The 19,495-nt window shown below is 36.0% G+C and overlaps 1 protein-coding gene across 2 annotated transcripts in view; it reads left to right on the forward strand.

Moving 5' to 3' along the window:
- LOC308642610 (centrosomal protein of 78 kDa-like) overlaps nucleotides 1-19,495 on the forward strand; it is an 845,412-nt gene that overhangs the window by 462,239 nt on the left and 363,678 nt on the right. The window lies entirely within an intron of this gene.

Raw genomic sequence — 19,495 nt, forward strand, 5'->3', positions numbered from 1 at the left:
GGGCTTGCAAGTTGCTGAGGCTGGCTTTGAATATTGCTGGCAGGAAATTGTAATCCTCCTGCCTCAGACTCCTGAGTTGCTGAGATTACAGGCATGCACCACTGCGCCTGACCCTTCCTGACAATTTTACTTTTGGGCTATGATGATGTGAGCATCTTTGTTCTATCATGGACTCCTATCATAATGTGCTGCCTTGCCCATAACTGGAGTCTCTGAAATTATGAGCTAAAATAAACCTTTCCTTTTTATAATTTGATTGTTTTGGATATTTTGTCGCAGTGATAGAAAACTAACAAAATAAGGTAAAAAATATGGATTAACTTCCTCTCTTAGAGAACTCTGATTTTTTGGTATGTTTTCTTAATTTAACTTCCTCAGAAGAATTCTTCCTTTTTTTAATTCATATTATTATAAAGCCTTTCACTATTATAAGGAATTGTTCATTATTGAAAAAACATAGATTTGGGTACCCACTAATAACTTTGTCTATTTCTCTTAAAATGATAAAACTTATAGTTTTGATATTTATGTTCACTGGAGGAAACAGAATTAATTTTTTTTTCTGGACACACTTTTATGTATTTATATATGGAAGATGAAACTTGATCTGGTTTATAACCTGCTGTTTTTTCAAAGCATTTTTCCAGATAAAATCCTAACCTCAAAGTGGTGCAAATTATTAGAACCACATGGGGATATTTAGTGCTTTTATAAGATTTTGGCGAGATCTCAAGTAGAGATCTGTAGCTTTAAATTCTAAAATTTTCAAGGCTTAATCCTTCAGGAGTATGAAGGGAAAAAGAGGTCATCTTTGAAGGCCACCTATGCTCTGCCCCATGCAATGATTCCCATTTCTGTTCATTCTCACCCTTAGAAAATAAATACTTTCCTCTAGAAACTGAGAATGAATCAGAATGACTTATTGATTCCTGCAGAGCCCACTACAGATAAATTCATTCAAATGCCACTCTAGGTTTAAGTTTGCTAGAAACTATTAGCAGAATTATTAGAAGGGATATTTCTAATAGTACTTCCAGTTGAAGTGTTGGGAGAGACTTGAATTAATGCCAGAAGGGGCCCTTGTAGCATGAGAATAAAACAAAAAAGCAGAATTATCTTACTTGGGGCCATAGGCCAACAGAGAGGTAGTCACACACACATAAACTGATCTCACATTCTAATTCTGGCTCATGGGGTGCTCTATGGCATGTCTTAGCTCCCTGCAGTCTTGCCTCAGGCAGGTGGACTTGAGCTTACCCAGGTCTGCAGCACAGGATGGCAAGAAGGCCAGTGTTCAGGTAGAGGCTCCTATCAACAGACTTTGCTTAAATTACACAATCTCTTGTCTGAGGTTTGTTTTCTTTTATTTATTATTGTGATCAATTATTTTTAAATACCTTTCTATCTTTCCATTTCCCAAATTAATTGCATTTTCTCATCTTTAAGTTTACAATGACTTTTGAGCAAAATCCCAGGTTAAAAGAGCACTAAGTAAACTTCTAAACCTTGCAAAATAGCACCCAAAGCATAATTAAGAGTGACAGTATAATATGTCACTATTTGGACTCTCATTATGTTCTTAGCATTTGAGACTCAGCTCTACCTCTCAGTTGGTCTGTGACATGGGTCAAGTCACCTGATCTTCCTCAGCCCAGTTTCTTCATCTGTAATGGGTATACTGATGGAAGAGACTGTATATAAAGCCTTCTACATGTACCATAAAGAGTATGTAATTTATGTAACACTCAGAATTTAATCAAAGAATTAGAACTTCAGAAAATGGGAAGAATGTTGAGTTTATCAAAAGAGGTTGATGTCACACAATTTTTGGAAGACTGCTTCATCTGGACTTAATGTTGTTTCTGAAAGCATCAGGGAAAAATATCAGGAATGAAAGAGAGAGGTGAAGTGGGGGAGAATAAGGACAAAAGGGAACACACAAGGGTGGGCTGGCACCTGCATTGGCACCTCACTGCTCCAAGCCTCCACTATAGCGATGTGAGTGTCCCGCAGGAGAAGGTGTCTTGCACCCTCCTGTAAGAGCCAAACGAGTATGGGTCTCTAGGTCAGAGAAACGGAGGGACAAGACGATCCTGCAGTAGATGAAGGAACAGCATGCTAGGTTAATGTTCTGCACCAACAAAGTGAGACAGCAGATCGGAAAGAAAGTGTGAGTTGCTACCGTGCTGTTGTCCTGTGCTGCCCTTCTGGGCACAAAGAATCATTCTGCTCAATTCCACCTTCCAGATCTTTGTAAGAGGTCACTGGTGTTTCACTTTAACCTACATACAATGCAAGGAGGAAGTTCTATGAAACTAAAAATTCCAGTTGAGCTAAATTGACAGAGTATGAACACACTGCAGTATGTTAACCATTTTCTTTCATCTTAAGGAAAACTTGTCTAAAAGTCTAATTTAAAATTGCCTCCTCCACTCCAAGTCATTCTATATAATCATCTATCTGGAATTATTTACTTAAATAGTATTAACATATTTATATTTTGTCTTGCCAGACTAGACTAAAAGCTCCACGAAGATAGGAAGGTGGTAGTCTTGGTTACCACGATATATCCCAAATCAAGAATTGTGTCTGGAATATATGAATGCTTAATAAATGCTTAGTGAAGATGGTTGGGCTGCAATGTGCATCAATATTGGAGTCACTTTGCAAATTGAATATCCCAGATCTGATCCTAGTATTTAGATTGTGGTGAAAGGTGCGCAAAAATTCTGGAAATTCTTGTGGGCCAAATTCTATGATAAGTCATGATCTGGGCTCTTTCCATCACATGGGTACAACCGTCTCCCCGCATGCTGTTGTCCCTTGCTCTTAAAAGTCCCATGGACTGTTAAAAGTCCTAGCTTGGAAGAAATATACATTATTTCTACTCACATTTCACTGGTGAGAGATGGTCACATGGCACTCCTGGATGAAGAAATATATGGTAAATATAATTCCTGTCTAAGAAGTTGCTTTTCATTTACAGCATCATACTAAGGGAGAACACAGCATTTTTGGATTGTTAGATGTCTCTATTAACCATACATAATTTAGTTAATACTCATAGCAGTATTATAAAGGAGATGCTATTAATGCTCTCATTATATATGAAGAAACACACATGAAGAATGCTTAACTTGATAAAATCACACAATGAGGAATCACAATTTTGAACCAAAGAGATTCAAATCCACATTCTTAACTCTATAAAATACTTCCTCTTGACTCACAAGAATGTTCTAACACAGTTGGTTGATGAACTAGATTATTTAAAAATTTCTACTAGTGTTTCTATAGACAAGACCTATTAGAGATTGCTTATAGTCTATGGTAACTAATAGATCAAGGCCTCAAACACACACACACACACACACACACACACACACACACACATTTTAAATTCTCACATCATCCTGTGGTTATTTTTTCTGCTTCAAACATAGAAAGAAGTTTAATGTTTTTCTATATAATTTCTTAAAATGGATTCTTGGATAGAGATATTTGAACCACAACATAAATTGGATTGTTTGTCATAAAAAGATCAATAAATTTGCATTTGCACTACCCATTTTGGAGAGTTGAGAAGAATAAAAACCTGTGGCCTGTCTGGTTCCCATAGGCCATATCAATGGGAAAAGCACGCAGGCATGTGAGGTTTTCTTAAGGAATTGGCAGTTCTTCTGTATTGATAAACTAGAGCTGAACAGTGCAGGTGGGTCTGAAAACTATCAACACCTTGGTTTAACCCAAACATGGTTAGTACTGTAGAATTTTAGCTCAGTGGCACTCCTTTCAGATAAGAGGCTGAATAAGTAGGACATGCCAAATCGATGCTTCAAATCTAAGTGTAACATATAGAGTCACGAAGTTAGATGACTCAGAAACTGAAAATCAGGTTATCTGGTTCAAGACAATGTAGATGTTTTTTGGAAATACTTCCATCCTTCCTACTCAGGCATTAAACAAATGTGTCATCTCAGGTAATTTCAAAAACATGGTCATGAAATATGCACATTTGTTTGTCACTCATATAACGTGAATCCAAATTGTTGTAAATGGCAAAAACTCAAGAACTTTAAGGTGCTTGTTGTTATGGGCTTGGTTTATCAGGTGCCACTTTTGTGACCTTAGAAATGTAGAAGTTCAAGAAGAGAAGTAAAGTTTAGAGTAAAAACGTTTTCATTCTGTATTGAGAGACTATGACACTTTGTCTAGAAAATGACAGTGAAATTGAAAAGGATACAGGAGTTAGAAGAAAAGGCTATACTAATGAGTTATAAAAATCACTCGGGAGAAGCCAGACGTGTGATACTTGTTAAAAATTATGCAAGGATCTTTTATCCTGTGGAGTTTATTGTCAGACTAATAATAATGTTAATTTAGCAGAAAAGTTGATTTTTACAATGCAGCTGTATGGCAGAGCGATGAAAAGCATGTAATTAATGGTGAGACTAGGTCTTGATCCTGATTCTAGCTCTGCCGTTTACTGTCCATCCATCCTTGAACACACAGTTCAGCCTTCCTAGGAATTAGGTTATTCATCTGTAAGTGGACTGATTAAATCAAATGGTCGTTTAAACCTTTCAGTACAGTGCTTGGTGCACACTAAGTGCTCAATAAATGATAATCGTTAATTTAATTATTCTTTCTTTTAGTCAAGTATTAGATTAAAATATGTGTTTTTTTTTTAAATAAGGTAAAAACCAATCTCTATAAAAGCTCCCTATTTTCTAGAATATTTACAATTGCTTGGAAAATAGGTTTTTGATGTAGCTTTTTGTCATGATCTGAATTTCAAATCTAGGTCTTCCAGTCTCCCTCGTCATATCTCTTCACTTCTGGGCATTCTGTGCTATTTGTTTTACATGACACTAGAAACTTGTCATGGCGATGGAGTAGGAAGGGAAGCATCCTCAGAATTGCTTCTGTGTGTAGGAAGAGCTAAGCATCCCCTACAGGTGTCTTGAGTGAGGACATTAAAGGTGAATGGAAAGTTAGTAGGATGTGAAATACAGAAGATTATGAAGAATAAGTTTCTATGCTTTAATTTCAGCCTCATTTCAAATGAGTTCTGTGTATTGTGAGCCAAGATGGTTTCTTACTATGAAGATTCTGTTCTCATAAATTTACTCATAGGAGAGGCTGATAAAAGCAGAACCAAACATGTGATTAACAGGATCAAAATACTGATTAAGGTTGTCATCCTCCTGGAATTGCTCTCATTTCTGCATGTCTAACCATCATGCTTCCTTTATTTGAAAGCTAGCCTATCACCACTGAATTAAAATGCAACAATAATTTATGACCTTTGGGTGCATTTATTTCTTCTTTAAAGCCTTGTCTGTAGCTGATATTATAAGTTTGGATAGCCTCATAGTTAAATGAGAAACACAATCTTCTGTATCATGATTTAGATAGAGGCAACTTGCATTCCTAATGGCGTAAGCACTTTTGTCTCTTACTTAGTAGAATAGATACATATGAGGACTGTTAATTTAGCTCTAATGTGGGCTGCATGGGAGAAGCTATAGGGGTTCTATTTAGTTGCTAGTAAACAACTTCGGAATCAATGTGTTTTTCTTTACTGAAGACTTGCTTAGTGCATTGGAAAAAAAAATTCTATTAGTTTGCCTCATTTAGTAGTCACCAAGCAGCCTGATGTGCGAGCCAGTGGCACCCATTAAGGCTGCATGACTGTTTGTAGCAAAATGAGCGGAGCCATCTGAATTCAACCCCAGTGTCATCATTCAGCAGGCCAGACAGAGCCATGATTTAGGATTTTCCCAACATTTTATGGCAATTTGTTTCATTTGCCGCAGGCCCGTAACGATGCAAATTGCCACAAAGTGGGATAATCAGGCAGTAGAAGTGTCATAAAGCTGCAGGAGAAACAAATTTCCATCTTGGAACTTTGCATGCCGATGAATGTGGGGGAGAGTAACTGTGGACCTGGCTTTGCTGGTGTTATCTGGTTGCCAAACTCTGTGCCAAGCAGAAATGATTCCATTTTGTCAATTTGTACTCATTTCGAAGCCAAAGGATGGAAGTGAAAAAGGACCTGAAAATATGAGAAAGCACCAGGCCAAAGTCTTCCTTCAGATGCCTGGGCTCTGATACTGGGAGGGGTGGTCCAGGGAGAGCCAGCCAAATGTCTGCTATTAGATAGATGGGCAGCAAATTAAAGGGCTGTTAGGGACTGGAGTGCTTTGGACTTCTGAAATGTCATGGTACTTCTCCTGATAGGTTTTTGGGATCCCTGCCCTGCCTTGAATAGCGCTGCCTCTCTTTTGCCACAAACAGCCTATCCCATGGTGAGAACCAACAGGCTGGAAATGGCATCCTTATACCGCGGCTCTTCAGGCCCTGCTGAGAACTGCAACATGGATGAAAAGAGAGTCCACATTCATTGCTTGCCCTTGGAAGTGAAAATGGAAAAATGTTTTTGATGCTTAAGAAGCAGAGTCCCATTGTCTTCTTGCTTTTGTATTTTTACTTTTTCTTTTTTTTTCCTATTTCATGGGCCGTTTGCCTGTTTCAGGTATCATGAGTCATCCCTTGAAGAACCATGCAGCCTGAAATTTCCGGACTCACTCTACAGCTGATAATGGGGTCGTTTTGCTTCACCCTTTATTTTTGTGTTGTCCATTTTGTTTCCTGTTTTGTAATATTACATTAATGTCATTGGTTTGAAAGTCCCCTAAGGACACATTCCGTAGCTCTATTCCTGCTATCTGAACTGTTTTTGACAGATATCTTAATAACATACTAACTCATTGCCAAGCTGCTAGGGATAAGAGCTAAAATCATTTCCTTCTCTTTAGAAAATGAAATATATCCCAGGAAGAACATCTCTAGAATTCTTCTGATTTCATTTTATAACCTAAATTTATCATGTACTCCTCAATGGACAAGACTGTTTCTGTTTTTTTAAAATATTTTTTTAGTCGTAGTTGGACACAATATCTTTTTTTTTTTTAATGTCATTATTTTTATGTGGTGCTGAGGATCGAACCCAGCACCTTACATGTGCTAGGTGAGTGCTCTACCACTGAACCACAGCCCCAGCCCAGACTGTTTCTGTTTTAAGGCTGGTTTTTCTTTTTCTTTTCTTTTTTCCCTTTTCTTTTCCTTCCTTCCCTCCTTCCTTCCTTCCTTCCTTCCTTCCTTCCTTCCTTCCTTCCTTCCTTCCTTTTTGGTGCTGGGAATTGAGCCTAGGGGCACTTTATCATTGAACTGCACCCCTAGCTCTTTTATTTATTTATTTATTTATTTATTTATTATTTTTTAATTTTGATGCAAGGTCTTGCTAAGTTGCTCAAGCTGGCATGGAACTGGAGATCCTCCTGTTTCAGCCTATTGAGTTGCTGGGATTACAGGCCTGCTCCACCACACCTGGTTTGATGCTCCTGTATCCTATAATTGTGCAATATAGAAGATGGTGAAAAATGGTCTCTTTCTGGCTCTCAGAATGCTGATTTTTTTTATAGCTTTCCCATATAGTCATTTTTATATTTTTATGTTCCTTATCTAATGTAACTTATATTCTTCTGTGAAGTTCCTTTTAAATTTAATGTATGCATGGTATGATATATATATATATATATATATATATATATATATATATATATATATATAATGTTGATCATGTACATTTATTGAAAGCCTGCAATAACCCCACATTAGAGAATCCCTTTCTTTACCTATATTATTTTATTTAATTAAAAAAAACAATGAAGGGTTTTATTCTCAAAATATTCCTGTTTTTTTTTTTTGAGAGGGGGGAGATTCCATTTTGAGCAAAGAGTTGAAAACACAATTATATATAATATTGAATGTATTGATTTCTTTTCTAGCAGAGGACAAGATCTGTTTGGTTTGGTATTCTTTTCTTTTTCTTTCTTTTTTTTTTTTTTTTTTTTGGTCAAAGTGATAAAACTCAGTACCTTGTACATGGTAGGCAAGATCTCTACCACTGATTTATATCTCCAGCCCAAGTGCTATATTTTAAAGACGGTATCTTACAGAATTCATGGTCATGGTCAGAGAAGAAATACTTGATGATTGAGCATCTAAGTATAATATAGAAGTTGGCAAAAACCTAAGCAAATAAATTTATATTTGTGATAACTGGGAAAACTAATTCACTAGAAATTCATATGGTGTTGGTGAATGACTGAACTTGTTATTCAATAGCACTCTGATGCAGGACATTTCTTGAAAAATGTGGCCAGCATGATCTGTTAAAGCACAAAAAGTCAACATTTGCATTAGGTGACTTTTTCAAAGCCATCTTCTTCCATGAAGTCCTTCTCTACTTAAAGTTGCTTCTATTCTCTGGGTGCCTACTGATTTTATTTCTCCAGGGCTTACTCCCTGTTTTTTCTGCTCCCAAACACTTGATTTATGATTTGGATAAATGTCAGCTTGATTAGCTAAACCCACGTGTTTTAAATAGAGAAGGAAATGACTGAACAACATCTTGATAATGTAATACAAATAAGCAATTGGAAGGTTGGTTTCAAGCATAGAAATAAAAATAATTTTAAGGGGGAACTCCTTTTCTGAATAGAAGTAAACAACTAGAATTAGTTTAAGATATTAATTTGCAATTTGGTTATTAGTATGGAGATGTCTTTGAGTTTCAAAACAAAGGAGTCAATACAACTTTGTCAGGATCAAGAAATTGATAGACTATAGATGCCATGACAATATGGTGGAAAGGAATCTATCAGAAGACAAATTTACATTTAGGTAGTAACTCATAAATACAAGATTGAACCTCAGTGTAGAGTATCTGAGTGAAGACAAAAAAAGAGAAATGGAACTGGCCCTTGTGTTGGTATACTATAGGTTCCTTGTCCAAACATTCAAGATTCAATCACAGAACTATCATAGAGACTAGGTATAATAGCAATGGGGGACTACAATGATCGTGATAATAGTCAGAAGTCTCACTCAACCAAAAATAAAGCCTCTGATCATTTTTTTTCTTTTACTTACCTTGCTCAGGAAAATGAGCTCTGTAAAGAACTGATAATGGGATCACTATTCTGAAACTAACTCTGATCAAATGGGAGGAATAGTGTGATAAATATAATCTATTAAATTCCTGCCTGCTAGGAATTGTGTATGATTGGAAACATCAGAAATATGGGAGCATATTTTTACAGATACAGAAGGCGAATTATCCTAGCTTTCAGGAAAGGTAGAGTTTAGAATTTAGAGATATAACATGAGCAAGATAAAGCTCTTAAAACTATGTTACCATTTGGGGAATTTTACAGCAAATAATGCAAATGCATGTTTGGATGTAAAATGTGACTTTTACAACAAACTGTCATGTTTTGATCGAGTCAATTTTGAAAAAGAAATAAAATAAATATATTTGGATGCAAAATACATATTTTAGGTAAATGTATTTTAAGATAACTTGGTACTGACCAACACCATATGGTCATAAAATTTTTGATTACTAGCATACTAGTATTTGGAAAACCTTGTCTCCCTAAGTAAGCTAAAGCTGATGTACCCACAATTAGGGAGTGCTAATGAGTTCATCTGAGGAGTAAAGGAGCCAACAGAAGGCTTTCCTTCCAACTCTGGTACAACACTCTTGGTGGCAATGTTCTGGTGGATTCTTGCCAGGGGAGGAAAATGATTGAGGTGATGGAAGGAATGCCATCTAGTCAGTCCTGGCCCAAAAGAGTGGTAGGAATCAATGGGAGTAATTTCAACAGAGAATAGCCCAGAATTAGCTGAGGTGGCAGAACAACAGGAAATCTCATAACAAAGACAAGGTTTCAGTTTCTATTTGATGCATAGATTGTTTGCATAAGGACACAAAAAACTTGTTGTCTCTTGAGTATGGAGCTGGTGAATTAGAGGACAGGGGCTGGAGAGAGACCTACTTTGCACTGTAGACTTATTCTTCTGGGAATTTTATTATAGGCATTTGTTAGATTTTCAAATAATTGAAACAGGACTTATAAAAACCATAGGCCTGTTATAGATATTGCCATTGTCATGATTTCTTGCCTGTTCTCCACTTCTTATGTAGGGAGTAGGTCTTGGCCATTGACGTGAGCAGAAAGGAGTTATATTTTCAGGTCTGCTCCTTCAAGGAAAGGAGTGTGGTAATCTGCTCCCTAAAACTGGTACTAGTCGATTCTGGAACATACCTTTCTACCAACTAGCATGGTAAGAACTCCAGTCAGCTTGGACTCAAGGCAAAGTTGACAATATTTAGCAAGACATTGGGTGGATGCAATTTGCTCTGGAGGAAAGAATTATTCAAATCATTAAGGCATTTAAAACAATGATGAAGTTACTTAAAATTGTCAAAGCCTATGAGAACAAGTGTAAGCAACTAAATTTTTAAAAAGTCTTTAATATTTTAAAGGATAAAATTAATTTTATAAATATTACAGAGCCTTAAACAGGCCAGATTTCTATTTTTGATTAACAAAAGGTTATATTATCATGGAAAAAAGACACTAATGAAAAATGAGGTCCATGTAGAGCCACAGGGTTGAGGTGGATATTGTTATACTAATAAAACAATTTTGTGAACTGCAGCCCAAATGCCAATTTTCTTTCTACCTCTATCAAGAGTCTGAACAGTTGCTTTTAAGGGGACATAATGTGTCAAAGTTTGGTATCTATCATTTGCCTAGGTATGTTATGATAAATACATGCTCACCAATTGTATTATTTAACAGTGAAGGAGTTAAAATAATCTAGATAAAAATTAGGGAGACCCTAATAAGACCAAACTTAATAGGCAAAAGTGTTAAGGTATGACATTTAAGCCAATATTTCAACTGTGCAAATAATGAGATGGTAGCTTCAAATTCATGTTAAAAAGGACAGCAATTCCAGGTGATGGTAAAATTAATATAAATTCACAATCTTCTGTGTTATGTGGTTACTTCAAATCAAATATAACCCAAGGGTTCATTAATTGGAATGCATTGTACTATTTGGAAGAAAAAAATAATCACTTCACTGTGTATTACATCTATTCTTTCACATCACACTTATCTATTCTTTTTCTTTCTTTCTTTCATTCATTGAATCAATTGGTCTTGATTAAGCATCTACAAAGTCAGATAAGTTATGGATATGCCATCACAGATAGACATTGCTCATTCTCACATGGGGCTTATAATCATTCAGTTATTGTTCAGACCATGTACATACATAGTGGTGAGTTCTGGACGTGACTTTAAGGAATTTAACAAAAAAAAAAGTGAAATCTGGATACCAACTAGTAGTTAATATTGGCCTGGAGTAAACTCATATATGGAAGAATGAAGGTAGCTGGTGAAGAGGAGTTTAAGAGCATGTAATAGCTTTCTAAAAATATATGAAGAGTCATTGTTGAGTATATATGAAAAATGAAAATGAAGCAAGAAGTCCAGTTGAATTGAGTGAGGAGGAGGCAATTAGGGAAGGATTGATGAGGATGCATTTCTTAAACTAAGTCTTGAATGACAAATGGAAATTCATGAGGAAGACAAAGAGAGGACCTGTCTCCAGGTGGAGGAAACCATCTGCACTTGCTCAGAGCCTCACAATGGAAGAAGGGTCTTTGTTAATTGCATGCATTTTAAATGTCTGTGGTACAGAGAATAAGAGCTGTAGGGAGAGGGGAAAGGCAGGAGCAGAAGATCAATCTGGAGAGAGAATCTTGATCACGGAAGTCTTTTATGCCAGGGAGTTTAAATTCCATTTGAAGTCACCAGATGTGTAGGGGGCGGGGAAGGGACATGCTCAGGTTTATGTTTCAGAAAGATTGTGCAATGGCAACGTGGAGGAAGACTTCAGATGAGGGCAGGGTTCCTTATGGGAAGGGAAAGGGGAATTTCTGACAAGGACTGACACTGAGACTGTATTTTGTGGATAATTTTCTCTTAGAGAATCTGAAATACATGATCTTTGTATACAAGCCTCTTTTTTCTACCCAGCTATGTTGAAGGCCAAAGAAAATGTCTCTTCAGATAGGCTATTTTTGTGTAGAGTGCAGAGTTCAATTTTCTCTTGGTGTGCCTGGTGCATTTTTTGGCATTTTCTTACACAAATTCATTAAATATTTGTTGAACATCTGGCTCAGGTATTGTTCTTGGTTCTATGTTCTTGGTTGTGAAGATGAGGTCATAAATTAAAAAAAAATATTTTCTAGGGGAATAGAGAAGACATACATGAATAAACAAATGAAACAACATTTAGATGTTTTAAAATGCTTTTACTAAAATAGTGCAATGTGATTGGCAGTAACTTGGAGGGAGGCAAGTTGATTAGTCGAGATGACTAAAGAAGGAGTCTCTGAGGAGGAGAGATTTGAACTGAGACCCAAATGAAATAAAAAGGCTGCCATCATTTCATCAGAGGGAGGAACTCCAACTAGATAGAATCATAAAATCAGAAATTATTTTACTCAGGAATGACATATAATGTTCAAGGAACATAAAGTGGTGTGTATATAATCAATGAGGGGGAAAGCAGTACTAGATAATACCAGAAAAGTAGGAGAATGACAAGCAGATGTCTTACAGGCATTGGTGTGAGGTTGGAATTTCAGCTCTTCTGTGTTGTCAAGAAATTGTTCTAACAACTTCTAGTGGGATCTGGGTTGGAGGGAGGAAAGAAGGAGAGCAGGAAGATCAGAGGAAGGTTCTTAGGTGTTCCGAGAGAGAGAGAGAAATATTTGACTCTACAATAGTGTTGTCAGTGGTGATGGAGAAACATTGATGGGGTCTAAAGACTGAGTCAAGAGGACTTGCTGATGGATTAGGTGTTGGGTGCTCATGAGAAAGAGAAATGAAGAATGAAGATTTGCTTTTGTGTTTGACCAAATATGGCATTTTTTTTCAAATACGAGAATTTAAGAAGATGGAAAATAATTGGATGGGAAAATTAAGAGTTCAATTTTATTCATGTTAACTTTGAAATGTGATAGGCTGCAAAGTGAAGATACGAACCTGGGGGTTGGATTCATGAATCTGGAGCTCTGTGGTGAGGTCATGCTGGAGATGTGGATTCAGAAGTTATTGGTACTAAATTCATGATGATATGAACAGTAGCTACTCACAAGGAGTTCCCTTGGTCAAGCAATGCCAGTATATACTAAGATAAGATGGGTTAGTCTGGTATTTGGTAGAAGCTCAATACCTTGCTATTGCCTTGATCAGTACTGGACTGTTTCAGTACACTAGAGACAAGTGCATAAGTCCCAAGTATTTTGACTGTTTCCTCCCTAAAATGTATATTTTATGTTTATGATTAAATTCTGGGAGGGCATTATAGATAAATAGTAAATGAGAATAATCTCCATTTTATGTTTGGTGAGTATACTTCTTGGACACCCAAAGAGAAATTTAGAAGAATGTTTCTTTTCTTTTTCTTCTTTTTCATCCCCTATGGAGAACTCATTGATTTTTAAAGTGAATTCAAGATCTGGATCTGTAGTCCTATTAGGTAGTTTTAAAGGTACTTCAAACTCTGAAATTTTAAGCCATAATTAAAGATTGCTCTTTTTTATAACAAAATATTCTAGGTGTCCACCCCTAAACCTTCATCATAATGGGAATGAGAGTCAGAGAGCTGCAGTAACCTGAGCTTGTATCCTGATGTCAGAGATCTTTTCAACCATCGGTCACTAGAAGTTTTGATTTCTGTCTTAAGTAGTATCCATGTACCCATGCACTCATAATGATGTTTCAGTCAATGATGAGCCCATATATGATGGTGATCTCCTAAGATTATAGTAGAGTTGAAAAATTCCTACTGTCTAGTGACATCATAGCCATCTTGCTTCATAAGTCTTGTGTTTGTGGTGGCGCCAGTGTGAACAAACCGACCGCACAGTCATATAAAAATATAGCAATATGATTAGGTATAGTATAATGATAAAGGACTATGTTTCTGGCTTATGTATTTATACTAATGTACTTTTAGTCATTATTTTAGATTGTATTCTTTCTACTGGTTAAAAAAATTTACTGTAAAACAGTATGCTGTGCTACACAGGCAGCAGCTTCATATGCTTGCCATATCTTTTGATTACATCAAGACCAGGTCAAGTGATTGGTTTGTGTAAATACACTTTATGATGTTTGAGCAATGAAGAATTTACCTAACGATGCATTCCTCACAATGCATCCCTCTCATTAAGCAATGTGTCCCTGTAATTAATGAAAACACTGTTCAATGTTTGTTCAATAATCTGAGTTTTAGTTTGCAATCTTGAAAATAAAACAAAAAGCCATTTAAATAAGGCAAGTGAAATTTATTTACACATATATATGTATTGAACACCAATTCAAATTATTTATTAATGCCTAGAAAGATTTTCTGGCTGCTAACTTTTACTGATTTTTCTTACATTGGTAGTCTCTGCAAAGACAGAGCAATCATACACTCTTGAATTCTTTGTCCCCTTTTTATTTTCAAACTTTTATTCTTCTTCATGGATGCTTTTGAAAATCAAGTCATTGAACAGTTTCACAAGATTTTGAAGAGACAAGGGTCTGGTCATTGCTGTATGGGGTCCTATGGGAGAATGAAAATACTGGATCTTAGTTGCCTTAGTTGTCTATCTGTTATGGGATCTTTTCTTACAGGTCTGGAGACAAAATTTCAGCTGCAACTTGCATTCAAGGCAGCACTAGACTTCCATTGACTGGAATAAGGGATATTTAAAAAATATCTTCTATTCTTTCAGAAAAACATTAAGGCATCTTTTCAAATGATCTAGTCATGACTGTTAGGTTGAAAATTACTGTAATCTGCAAAGTTTTATAATAACAATCTAAATTGCATTTTAAATTAATGTCACAGATGTATTAGACAGTAATATTTAGTTCATTTGTTTATATGTTAATTACATTAGATCTGCTTTTCTATGTGGAGCACATACCTTTTCCATAATGTATAATACATTTTAATTCGTTCAGTGTGTTGTGATTGAGTGATATCTATAGATTTCATTATTTATATTATAAAAAACTTTATGAAAAGATGAATTCTTTCTTCCCACTGATCTTTAAAACAGATTTATGTCTTTCAAATGTAGCCCCAGAAGTTAAAATTTAATAACATTTCAATTTATTATTTAAACACTCTTTCAACATTAAATCTTGCTTTAACTCTTGTCTGAGCCTATTTTCCAGTGTGTGTTATTAGTAGTTTAGTGGTGACCAGCATTGCATTGAATATTTTTTTACTTCTGCTTTAAAGAGATTATAAAGTTGTTCCCCCTTATTTGTGCTTTAGCTTTCTATACTTCCAGTTACCCTGGGTCAACTGAGGTCCAAAAATTTTAGGTGGCATTTCCAGAAATAAGTTAGAAGTTTTAAATAAATTTTATTATATTATTATAATATTCTACTTTGTGATTAATTTATAATTTATAAATTAAACTTTTTGTCATAGATATGTGTGTATAGGGAAAAACATAGTGTGTATAGAGTTCGGTACTATCTGCAATTCAGGGCTCCCCTGGGGATCTTGGAAAACCCCCTAATGGGTAAAGTGGGATTGAAGATGGAAAAGCTGAAGAGTTCCCTTTATAGATGGAAAAACTGAGACTGAAGAGAGCCCTCTCTGTTTCCAAATAGTTTTATTATTCCTGTTCTTAGGGTGAAAGAGCAACGTATTCAACATTACTTCTCAGAAGTAGCAGACAAATCTTAAACTGGTGAGTTTATAAACATATTTATTCAACCCAAATTCCATGAAATTAGTTATTACTTAAAAAGGATATAAAAATGATTAAGACATTACTTAAAGGTACATGACCTAGTAAATGGAAAGCTGAGGATCTGTACAACTGAATATTGGAATATAAGCTGGCTTTCTTGTCTAATGCCTAATTTTGTCAACCAAAATTTCCACACACTTTCTGTTCAGTTTTTGTAGTGTGGTGTTCATAAAAACAATATGGTTGGGGAATTGCTTAAATACAGAATTCAGGGAAGACAATGGGAAGAAAAGGTGTTTTTAATAGTATTACTAAGATTAGGATTGATTTTATGACTTCTGAGCATTTAGGGAGATTCTTCTCACTGTTCATTGTTATCCTTGAATTAAAAAGTAGAGAGCCATTGATAAGAGATTCACAGTAGTGTAACTCAGAGACAGGGCAGTAGACAGGCCCTTTGGATTAGGAGAAGTGTCTCTGTTGTGGTGTTTTGCAGTATGTGTGCATCTAAATCTCTAGCACATGCATGGAGCTGTGCGGAGGATGTTAGTGCTGTGGACGGCTGTGATGGTAGAAATGTAATTGTTGAAGGCTCTGCTCTTAGAGTCTTTGGGAAATTTCAGAAAGCAATACTGAGATTTTTTTTGATGTAGAAAAATGACATTGCTGCTCAGATTGCTTAAAGAGGACAGGTGTATCTCACCTGTCAACTCAGATGTGATTTTGACGCTAAGAAGGAGCACATCCTGTAAACAGCCCCTCATTATTATAAAATCTTGCCAAGACGTGTTTCTTTCTGATGGTGACATATGTCATGCTGGCTCTAGGGAAATGTGTGAAGCAGATGACGTTTGTTATTGAAGATCCAGCTGTCTATTAAGAACCTCTTTTCCTTTGCCTCAAGTCCTCTTCTCTATTCTCAACAATGGGATCTTACCCTCCCCGTAGCTTGAAGTGTGAAAATTGGACAACAGGTCAAGCCCTGAGCCTTATTGGGATATTTATATTTTATCAGAAATTAAAATATTAAATTGAGGAAAAGAAAAAGCCAGAAGTGTATTTTTAAAATTAATGAGCCAATGAAGAAGTTTTAAAAGGATATCATTGTCCCCTTACATTTGGGTCTTCAAATGCAATGTAATGTAAATGTAATGTAATTAGTTGTAGTTGGACACAATATCTTTGTTTTATTTATTTATTTTTATGTGGTGCCGAGGATTGAACCCAGGGCTTCACACATGGTAGGCAAATTTTTAAAATTCATGTTTATATTTTCTTTCACACATTTCAACAATATTTTCACTTCCAGAAATAATGCAAGAAGTATACATGAGTTCCCCAAATTTAAAGATGTAGCTTTAATGATATAGCCTTCTATCTTTGAGTTTAATTAAAATTTGTTGTATAGTTTCCAACTTCCTCTAATCTTGACACTGGAAGTGAAGACCTACAGGTAGATTTGCCTTTATGTGTATGTTATTTGAATTTAAATATCTTTGTAATTCTTGTCTCAGGAATAAAAAAATATTGGGCAAATATTAATCTAGGTCTAAAGCTATCACTAACTTATGTTTTTGGAAGTCCATAACTTGTTGTTTCAGTTAAATCTTTTACACAATGATTTGAATATATTTTATGAGAATTTCCTAAGTGGGGGGAACATTGAAAGGGAAGCAGACTGTGTATGAGGGTTGATGTTTTGGCCAGGCTGGGTAAAGGCGAGGCATTACTGGGTATGGGCCGTGGTAAGGCAGATTGCTATGGTTTTGATGTTCTTTATCCCCCAAATGTTCATGTGCTAGAGACTTTGTCTCCCATGTGGCAGTGTTGGGAATTTGGGAAATTTTAAGACGGGGGGCCTAGTGTGAGATGATTGGGTCATTGAAGGTGCTACCATTGAAAAGATAATTGTTGGTCTTGCAGAGTAAATGAGTTCTCCTCTTCTGCATGCAGCTATTTCACTTTATATTCCTCTACTGTGCTGTGACACATCAAAGGAACTCCTTACTAGAGGCTGAACAAATGGGGATATCCAATCTTAGACTCTGAGGCTTCCAAACCTTTAGTTAAATAAGCTTCCCTTCATTATAGAGTACCCAGCCTCAGGTAGTTATAGGAATGAAAAAAAAAATCAATACACAGAGAGTGACTTTGAACTGATGTAGCTTAAAAGATGGTCCTCTCACTTATTAGCTGTGAGACCTCAAGAAAGAAGTTTACTTTTCCTGATGATAGTTTTAATATATGTATTTTATAAACTGGTAACAACATAATACAGAAATTGGGACTCATGATTACATGTAAGCATAACACTAAGCTCAATATCTAATAGGACATAAAAATAAAAGAGGAAAAAGGTGGAACTTCAGATTGTCTGACTTTAGATTAAGAGTAATATTTGTTCCTTTAGCATTATTACTATAGATCAAGATTTATTCTTTGAATTAGAACCCAAAAGTACTATGTATGTGTTAAGCAACACTGAAAAAAGCTACTATGTATAATTACATAACTCACCTAGCCTGATGGCTAACTGCAAACACACCTTATTGGGTTTCCTCCAAGTCTCCAGGTGAGATTGTCTCCTAGGCCTTCTGCAGTGGCCTCTGCCTCAGTCCCTGTGGCTCAGGATTCTGCTTGGGTCCGTACTGTTTAGCTGATTAGGGCTGACCAGTTGCTCATTTGGACAAGTTCAACCCTCGTTGGCTGACACTGAGCCACCAGATGGGACAGTCACATTTTCCCTGTTTCTGACTTCTTTCCATTTCTGGACTTGGATGGTACTCCACAGCAGAAGGTAAGGAGTGTGGGCTGATGTCATCCTGAAGTGTGGGTAACACTTATTGGGGCACATTTTGAACAATAGGAGAGATGGGGAGGACATGGAAGACACATAGGTCTCCTCCATTTCCCCCCCTCATATACTATTCCTTAGTCAAACTTCTCTGTATATCCTGTCTGGAAAAATCCTGTAGGGCTAAGCTGAATTCACTTGCCAAGGAGAATATGTCGTGAAAATTCTTTATCTTGCTTCTCTTCCTGTCCTTCTCTATTTCTCTCAACTTTTCTCCCATATTCCTAACCCAAGAAATTCATCTCTCAAAAACATCATTTAATTCTTGTTTCAGATTCATTTTGCTTAATACATAAAATTTGCTCATTAAATATTGTCTTTGTTAATTTTTCAAACCTGACCTTGGCCAATTCCAGGATAAACTTGAACTTTGGTGTCTTAGTTACCTCTATCTGTTGTCCTTTCTTCTATTTGAACTCATTTTATATCTTAGGTAGTGGTTTTCATGTTTGCTTCTCATTCAATCTTGAAAAACAATTGATCCCTTTGTGTGCTATTTGGTTTCCAGAAGTCTTGACTTGGTATAAATCCAGACAGTGATGAAAGGTTACTATAAAAACTTTCAGCACAAAACTGTGCACAGGAAGTTTATGATTAATTTTATTTAGATTAATTTTATTTCATTGTGTCTAGACATTTCTAGAATGACCACCTAGGTTTGGAAACACCATGTAAATCAATATCCAAACTGGTAAGTTTTCCTATAGCTTAACAGTAATACAATCATTATTCTAGAGAATAGGAGAATTTAGACTCATTCAAAGTCTATTCCATTTTTTGTGTAAGAAAGTGTCAATCTGAGAAATGTCAGAATTTCTGTGGAGCAGAATTCTGTCTCCTGTAGTCAATATTTATAGCCACCCTTTTAAAATAGATATCATGCCTTTTCTCAATGGAGAAAGTAGGTTTTTGGTGTCCAACTTCAGGCCCCATCTTGGGAG

Source organism: Spermophilus citellus (assembly GCF_964194105.1).
Source record: "Spermophilus citellus genome assembly, chromosome: 2".
In the NCBI taxonomy this organism is placed as follows: domain Eukaryota; kingdom Metazoa; phylum Chordata; class Mammalia; order Rodentia; family Sciuridae; genus Spermophilus; species Spermophilus citellus.